The sequence below is a fragment of the Cherax quadricarinatus genome, chromosome 58 (genome assembly GCF_038502225.1).
Source record: "Cherax quadricarinatus isolate ZL_2023a chromosome 58, ASM3850222v1, whole genome shotgun sequence".
NCBI lineage: Eukaryota > Metazoa > Arthropoda > Malacostraca > Decapoda > Parastacidae > Cherax > Cherax quadricarinatus.
Genome location: NC_091349.1, coordinates 21430721 through 21439609, shown reverse-complemented (window position 1 = coordinate 21439609; position 8889 = coordinate 21430721).

Below are 8889 nucleotides of genomic sequence, written 5' to 3'. Positions count from 1 at the left end.
CCAGCACTTGCTCTTATTGTACCAGCACTTGCTCTTATTGTGCCAGCTCTTGCTCTTATTGTACCAGCACTTGTTCTTATTGTACCAGCTCTTGCTCTTATTGTACCAGCTCTTGCTCTTATTGTACCAGCACTTGTTCTTATTGTACCAGCTCTTGCTCTTATTGTACCAGCTCTTGCTCTTATTGTACCAGCACTTGCTCTTATTGTACCAGCTCTTGCTCTTATTGTACCAGCTCTTGCTCTTATTGTACCAACTCTTGCTCTTATTGTACCAGCTCTTGCTCTTATTGTACCAGCTCTTGCTCTTATTGTACCAGCAATTGCTCTTACTGTACCAGCTCTTGCTCATACTGTACCAGCACTTGCTCTTATTGTACCAGGACTTGCTCTTATTGTACCAGCTCTTGCTCTTATTGTCCCAGCACTTGTTCTTATTGTACCAGCTCTTGCTCTTATTGTACCAGCTCTTGCTCTTATTGTACCAGCACTTGTTCTTATTGTACCAGCTCTTGCTCTTATTGTACCAGCTCTTGCTCTTATTGTACCAGCACTTGTTCTTATTGTACCAGCTCTTGCTCTTATTGTACCAGCTCTTGCTCTTATTGTACCAACTCTTGCTCTTATTGTACCAGCTCTTGCTCTTATTGTACCAGCACTTGCTCTTATTGTACCAGCTCTTGCTCATATTGTACCAGCACTTGCTCTTATTGTACCAGGACTTGCACTTATTGTACGAACTCTTGCTCTTATTGTACCAGCTTGCTATTACTTTCTATTATTGTACCAGCACTTGCTCTTATTCAAATTCAAATTCAAATTCAAATTCAAAGTTTATTCTCTATAAGGATTACACTGCTGAGTTTACAGAATTTGGTTGTGTGGTTTACATGTACTGTAGTAGAATACTAATTACAGAGGGGGCCACTAGAACACCTAGCATTGCAGACTTAGATTAATTCTTAATTTTAAAATATTACAAATTATGAGGTAAGTTAGTATTATGGCTAAGTGACTAAATACTAGTTTGTGAGTTTAGCAATGTGAATGCTTTTGTTTTGGCACAATACATAGTTTCAGTATTGGAGTATCACAGGCCAACTTATGACTAGTTAGGATTCATTATTTTAAGATTGAGATTGATATTTCTGTTTATGGTCAAATGGGTGAGTGAGTGTAAGTGTGAACCACCAGGTGGTATTCGTGTAATTAGTTGACAGGGTGTATCAGGGAGATAAGATGTTTTTTAATGGTAGTTTTGAAGGTGATGAATGTGTCTGCAATTCTAGAGTTTTCAGGTAGGGTGTTCCAGATTTTAGGGCCTTTGACATACATTGAATTTTTGTAAAGGTTTAGTCGGACACAGTAAGGCCTGAGTGGTTGAGGGGAGAGGACGAGTGTCAGAACTGCTTATCTCACCCGACTGATAACTCATCATGCAACAAATATCGTTGGAGCGCAGCTGAATTGCTGCTGGAACTCTTATGTGTGAACTGTGACTAGTGATATACCTAGTGAAACACAAACATCCTGATTTGAAGTGGCTGTAGGAGGCTACACCTTCACTCCACCTCGCCTGTCTCCCCTCCTTCCTCTATTTGGAACTCAGCCATTCGCCTCTATTTACTTATGGTCTAGAGGCGGTTTTTGCCAGACACATAAATGCTTGAGTGCCCGTGTCAGTCCTCCGTGCCGCACTCCATTCATCTTACGAATATGTCTCCTGTGTGCCTACCTGCCTGCTACAAGCAAATATCCAAGTGGTTGACACGGGCTCAGCAAGCACATTCAAGCAGGCTTGAAAGCAGCATTCCAAGGCCCAGCATGTCTACGTATACGTTCTACAGTGCTGCTGGCATACCAGTGTTTCCTGTAGTGGCTTAGTTAAGAACAATTTAACGAGCATTGCAGTACTAACTTTTTAAGTGGGACATGCCAGAGGTTCACCTATAAACATAGTAAGTTTGTGCTAGAAGTGCTGCAGATTTGTTGTAACTATTTGCACGAGTGGATTTCACTGACTTAGGACATTGTGCTACCATCAGTACCTACGTAGGCTTAAAATGAGTGAGGAATGTCTGCCCTGCTGGATTGATTTTTTTAGATTTTGCCACCGAAGTGGCTAGTTTATTGTGCACCCCATATCCATCCTGTGGACGGTAGCGCGAGAGCATATGGATACACAAAAGGCCTAGGAACTAGGCCCCAAAGGGTTAACAGGAATACATATGGATTTATATCTACATATCTATAGTTCACTTATGTGTTACAAGCAAATTTAGGAAATTTGCTTAGTATATCTGGTATCTTATTTTCATTAATAAGATATCTTGACATGTCACATAGGTTATTATACTGTCTGTCTCTGTATTCCTCAATAAGTGGACAATTAAGCACATAGTGTTCAAGAGAATGACCATATGCCTGATCACATAATTTACATTTAGTTTGATCATCATCTGTGTGTCTCCCAAGCTGCCAGAAGTACTTATAACCAAGCCTAAGCCTGGCCACTACAACATCAGTCAGTCTGTTCACATTGCAAGTTGCTCCATAAACATACTTATCTACGTTCATGTTATCATAGCGGGTTATAGATCTACTCAGGCTTCTAACTGCATTCCTATAACAATCATTTTCATTATTTACTTCTCTCCTAATATTATTCCTAATGCTAGACACAGTTATACCAAAGTTATATTCTACATTCTCCTTCTCGATACTCTTCTTGGCTAACATATCAACTTTATCATGAAGGAGTAATCCAATGTGTGATGGGATCCATAGCAATTGTACATTAATTCCTTTTTCCCTAATTTTTGAGTATCTATACCTGGCTTCCCCAATGAGCATGTTGTTGGAGTCATTATATGAGCCAAGAGCCTTCAATGATGACATAGAATCAGTAATGATGATAGAGTCAAGCTCAGTGTCATAGGTTAGCTTTAGCGCCATTAGGATTGCAAACAATTCAGTTTGCAGTGTAGACGCCCAGTTGTTAATTCTTATGCCTAACTCAACAAATTTATTATCGTTCTTAACTAGGGAGGTGGCAACAAGAGCAGATGCAGCCCTGCCAGAAGACTCCTGTTTAGATCCATCAGTGTATATAACTTGTGATAACTTATTACTACCGGCTAGGTGAGAAATTTCTTCTTGAGCAGTTGCTCTAACAAGAGATTTAAGGAAGGGATTACTAGCAATGAGCTTCTTGGGAGGAACTTGTAGGTATGTGATATTAAATGAACACATCTTCCATGGAGGGGTGAAATGCTCTTGTTGCCTACAGTGATACAGTTCATGGAGGTTATAAAACTTAATGCAATTGCACGTTTTCACAATCCATTTAGATCTGTGTGTATTTACCTCTAGACACTTGGTAAGATTCACTGTGACAGTGTCTGGTTCGTTTCTCAACATTCTAATACCGAGTACAGTGTTAATTTCAAGCCTGCTGGGTGACCTTGAAAATGGCACTATAAGACCCGCATGCCACTTACACCCATACTGCGTGTGTCTAGTGAGGTGAATGTCCCTTCCTCGCCTTTCCTATTCACCGGTATCCCATAACTCGTCGCCATTACCTGGAGTTTACCTGGAGAGAGTTCTGGGGGTCAACGCCCCCGCGGCCCGGTCTGTGACCAGGCCTCCTGGTGGATCAGCGCCTGATCAACCAGGCTGTCGCTGCTGGCTGCACGCAAACCAACGTACGAGCCACAGCCCGGCTGATCAGGAACTGACTTTAGGTGCTTGTCCAGTGCCAGCTTGAAGACTGCCAGTTGTCTGTTGGTAATCCCCCTTATGTGTGCTGGGAGGCAGTTGAACAGTCTCGGGCCCCTGACACTTATTGTATGGTCTCTTAACGTGCTAGTGACACCCCTGCTTTTCATTGGGGGGATGGTGCATCGTCTGCCAAGTCTTTTGCTTTCGTAGTGAGTGATTTTCGTGTGCAAGTTCGGTACTAGTCCCTCTAGGATTTTCCAGGTGTATATAATCATGTATCTCTCCCTCCTGCATTCCAGGGAATACAGGTTTAGGAACCTCAAGCGCTCCCAGTAATTGAGGTGTTTTATCTCCGTTATGCGCACCGTGAAAGTTCTCTGTACATTTTCTAGGTCGGCAATTTCACCTGCCTTGAAAGGTGCTGTTAGTGTGCAGCAATATTCCAGCCTAGATAGAACAAGTGACCTGAAGAGTGTCATCATGGGCTTGGCCTCCCTAGTTTTGAAGGTTCTCATTATCCATCCTGTCATTTTTCTAGCAGATGCGATTGATACAATGTTATGGTCCTTGAAGGTGAGATCCTCCAACATAATCACTCCCAGGTCTTTGACGTTGGTGTTTCGCTCTATTTTGTATCCAGAATTTGTTTTGTACTCTGATGAAGATTTAATTTCCTCATGTTTACCATATCTGAGTAATTGAAATTTCTCATCGTTGAACTTCATATTGTTTTCTGCAGCCCACTGAAAGAGTTGGTTGATGTCCGCCTGGAGCCTTGCAGTGTCTGCAATGGAAGACACTGTCATGCAGATTCGGGTGTCATCTGCAAAGGAAGACACGGTGCTGTGGCTGACATCCTTGTCTATGTCGGATATGAGGATGAGGAACAAGATGGGAGCGAGTACTGTGCCTTGTGGAACAGAGCTTTTCACCGTAGCTGCCTCGGACTTTACTCTGTTGACGACTACTCTCTGTGTTTTGTTAGTGAGGAAATTATAGATCCATCGACCGACTTTTCCTGTTATTCCTTTAGCACGCATTTTGTGCTCTATTACGCCATGGTCACACTTGTCGAAGGCTTTTGCAAAGTCTGTATATATTACATCTGCATTCTTTTTGTCTTCTAGTGCATTTAGGACCTTGTCGTAGTGATCCAATAGTTGAGACAGACAGGAGCGACCTGTTCTAAACCCATGTTGCCCTGGGTTGTGTAACTGATGGGTTTCTAGATGGGTGGTGATCTTGCTTCTTAGGACCCTTTCAAAGATTTTTATGATATGGGATGTTAGTGCTATTGGTCTGTAGTTCTTTGCTGTTGCTTTACTGGCCCCTTTGTGGAGTGGGGCTATGTCTGTTGTTTTTAGTAACTGTGGGAAGACCCCCGTGTCCATGCTCCCTCTCCATAGGATGGAAAAGGCTCGTGATAGGGGCTTCTTGCAGTTCTTGATGAACACAGAGTTCCATGAGTCTGGCCCTGGGGCAGAGTGCATGGGCATGTCATTTATCGCCTGTTCGAAGTCATTTGGCGTCAGGATAACATCGGATAGGCTTGTGTTAATCAAATTTTGTGGCTCTCATAAAAAATTCATTTTGATCTTCGACTCTCAGTCTGGTTAGCGGCTTGCTAAAAACTGAGTCATATTGGGACTTGAGTAGCTCACTCATTTCCTTGCTGTCATCTGTGTAGGACCCATCTTGTTTAAGTAGGGGCCCAATACTGGACGTTGTTCTCGACTTTGATTTGGCATAGGAGAAGAAATACTTTGGGTTTCTTTCGATTTCATTTATGGCTTTTAGTTCTTCCCGCGATTCCTGACTCCTATAAGATTCCTTTAGCTTAAGTTCGATGCTTGCTATTTCTCTGACGAGTGTCTCCCTACGCATTTCAGATATATTGACCTCTTTTAGCCGCTCTGTTATTCTTTTCCGTCACCTGTAAAGGGAGCGCCTGTCTCTTTCTATTTTACAGCTACTCCTCCTTTTTCTTAGAGGAATAAGCCTTGTGCATACATCAAGTGCCACCAAGTTAATCTGTTCTAGGCATAAGTTGGGGTCTGTGTTGCTTAGTATATCTTCCCAGCTTATATCGGTTAGGACTTGGTTTACTTGGTCCCACTTTATGTTTTTGTTATTGAAGTTGAATTGGTGAATGCTCCCTCGTGACTAGTCTCATTATGTCGGTCTGGGGCTCCACGCATACATGTCTGAACCTCAATTATGTTGTGATCTGAGTATATTGTTTTTGATATGGTGACATTTCTTATCAGATCATCATTGTTAGTGAAGATGAGGTCTAGTGTATTCTCCAGTCTAGTAGGCTCTATTATTTGCTGGTTTAAATTTAATTTTGTGCAGAGATTTAAAAGCTCGTGTGAGTGTGAGTTTTCATCAGAGCTGCCTCCTGGTGTTATTACTGCAACAATATTATTTGCTATATTCCTCCATTTTAGGTGCCTTAAGTTGAAATCCCCCAGGAGCAAGATGTTGGGTGCAGGAGCTGGAAGATTTTCCAGACAGTGGTCAATTTTTAACAGCTGTTCCTGGAATTGCTGGGATGTTGCATCTGGAGGCTTGTAGACTACCAAAATGACTAGGTTTTGGTTCTCGACCTTTACTGCTAAAACTTCCACTACATCATTTGAGCAGTTCTGTGCAAACAAGTGACTCTGCAATGTACAGGCTAACCCCCCCCATCTTTTGCCTGTTCACTCTGTCACATCTGTATAGGTTGTAACCTGGGATCCATATTTCGTTGTCCAAGTGATCCCTTATGTGGGTCTCAGTGAAAGCCGCGAACATTGCCTTTGCCTCTGCAAGCAGTCCACGGATGAAAGGTATTTTGTTGTTTGTTGCTGGCTTTAGACCCTGTATATTTGCAAAGAAGAATGTTATCGGACTGGTGGTATTGTTGGTACTGGGGGGGGGGATTTTTTTCCGGCATTAGTATCTGTATCTGTTGGTTTGCCGTGGTCTACTGTGTCAAAAGCTTTTCTTAGGTCAATAAAAATTCCTAGTGGATATTCCTTATTTTGATAATTGCATCATTAGTGCTTTTATTTTTTTCTGAATCCAAATTGGCATGGGATGAGCATGTTTTGTGCCGTTATAAATTAATATAATCTCCTGTGCACGAGTTTCTCAAAGATTTTGGATAGAAATGGTAAGTTTGATATATTGTACCAGCACTTGCTTTTATTGTACCAGCTCTTGCTCTTATTGTACCAGCACTTGCTCTTATTGTACCAGCACTTGCTATTATTTTACCAGCACTTGCTCTTATTGTACCAGCACTTGCTATTATTGTACCAACACTTGCTATTATTGTGCCAACACTTGCTCTTATTGTACCAACACTTGCTCTTATTGTACCAGCACTTGCTCTTATTGTACCAACACTTGCTCTTATTGTACCAGCACTTGCTCTTATTGTACCAGCACTTGCTCTTATTGCACAAGCAATTGCTCTTATTGTGCCAGCAATTGATCTTATTGTACCAACACTTGCTCTTATTGTACCAGCACTTGCCCTTATTGTACCAGCACTTGCTCATATTGTACCAGCACTTGCTCTTATTGTACCAACACTTGCTCTTATTGTACCAGCAATTTCTCATATTGTACCAGCACTTGCTCTTATTGTACGAGCACTTGCTCTTATTGCACCAACACTTGTTCTTATTGTACCAGAACTTGCTCTTATTGTACCAGCACTTGCTCTTATTGTACCAGGACTTGCTCTTATTGTACCAACACTTGCTCTTATTGTACCAACACTTGCTCTTATTGTACCAGCACTTGCTCTTATTGTACCAACACTTGCTCTTATTGTACCAACACTTACTCTTATTGTACCAACACTTGCTCTTATTGTACCAACACTTGCTCTTATTGTACCAGCACTTGCTCTTATTGTACCAGTAATTGCTCTTATTGTACCGGCACTTGCTATTATTGTACCAACACTTGCTGTTATTGTACCAGCACTTGCTCTTATTGTACCAGCACTTGCTATTATTGTACCAGTACTTGCTCTTATTGTACCAGCACTTGCTCTTATTGTGCCAGCACTTGCTCTTATTGTACCAGCACTTGCTCTTATTGTACCAGCACTTGCTCTTATTGTACCAGCCATTGCTCTTATTGTACTGGCACTTGCTATTATTGTACCAACACTTGCTGTTATTGTACAAACAGTTGCTCTTATTGTACCAACACTTGCTCTTATTGTACCAGCACTTGCTCTCATTGTACCAGCACTTACTCTTAATAATAATAATAATAATAATAATAATAATAATAATAATAATAATAATAATAATATCTTTATTTACTACAAGTACATGTACATGGTATACAGTCCTAGCTGACAACAGTGACATACTACTATATAGAAAGCCCCTTGTTATGCTCCGCATGTCTGCCTTTTCCATCCTATGGAGAGGGAGCATGGACACGGGGGTCGTCCCTCAGTTACTAAAAACAACAGACATAGCCCCACTCCACAAAGGGGGCAGTAAAGCAACAGCAAAGAACTACAGACCAATAGCACTAACATCCCATATCATAAAAATCTTTGAAAGGGTCCTAAGAAGCAAGATCACCACCCATCTAGAAACCCATCAGTTACACAACCCAGGGCAACATGGGTTTAGAACAGGTCGCTCCTGTCTGTCTCAACTACTGGATCACTACGACAAGGTCCTAAATGCACTAGAAGACAAAAAGAATGCAGATGTAATATATACAGACTTTGCAAAAGCCTTCGACAAGTGTGACCATGGCGTAATAGCGCACAAAATGCGCGCTAAAGGAATAACAGGAAAAGTCGGTCGATGGATCTATAATTTCCTCACTAACAGAACACAGAGAGTAGTCGTCAACAGAGTAAAGTCCGAGGCAGCTACGGTGACAAGCTCTGTCCCACAAGGCACAGTACTAGCTCCCATCTTGTTCCTCATCCTCATATCCGACATAGACAAGGATGTCAGCCACAGCACCGTGTCTTCCTTTGCAGATGACACCCGAATCTGCATGACAGTGTCTTCCATTGCAGACACTGCAAGGCTCCAGGCGGACATCAACCAAATCTTTCAGTGGGCTGCAGAAAACAATATGAAGTTCAACGATGAGAAATTTCAATTACTCAGATATGGTAAACATGAGGAAA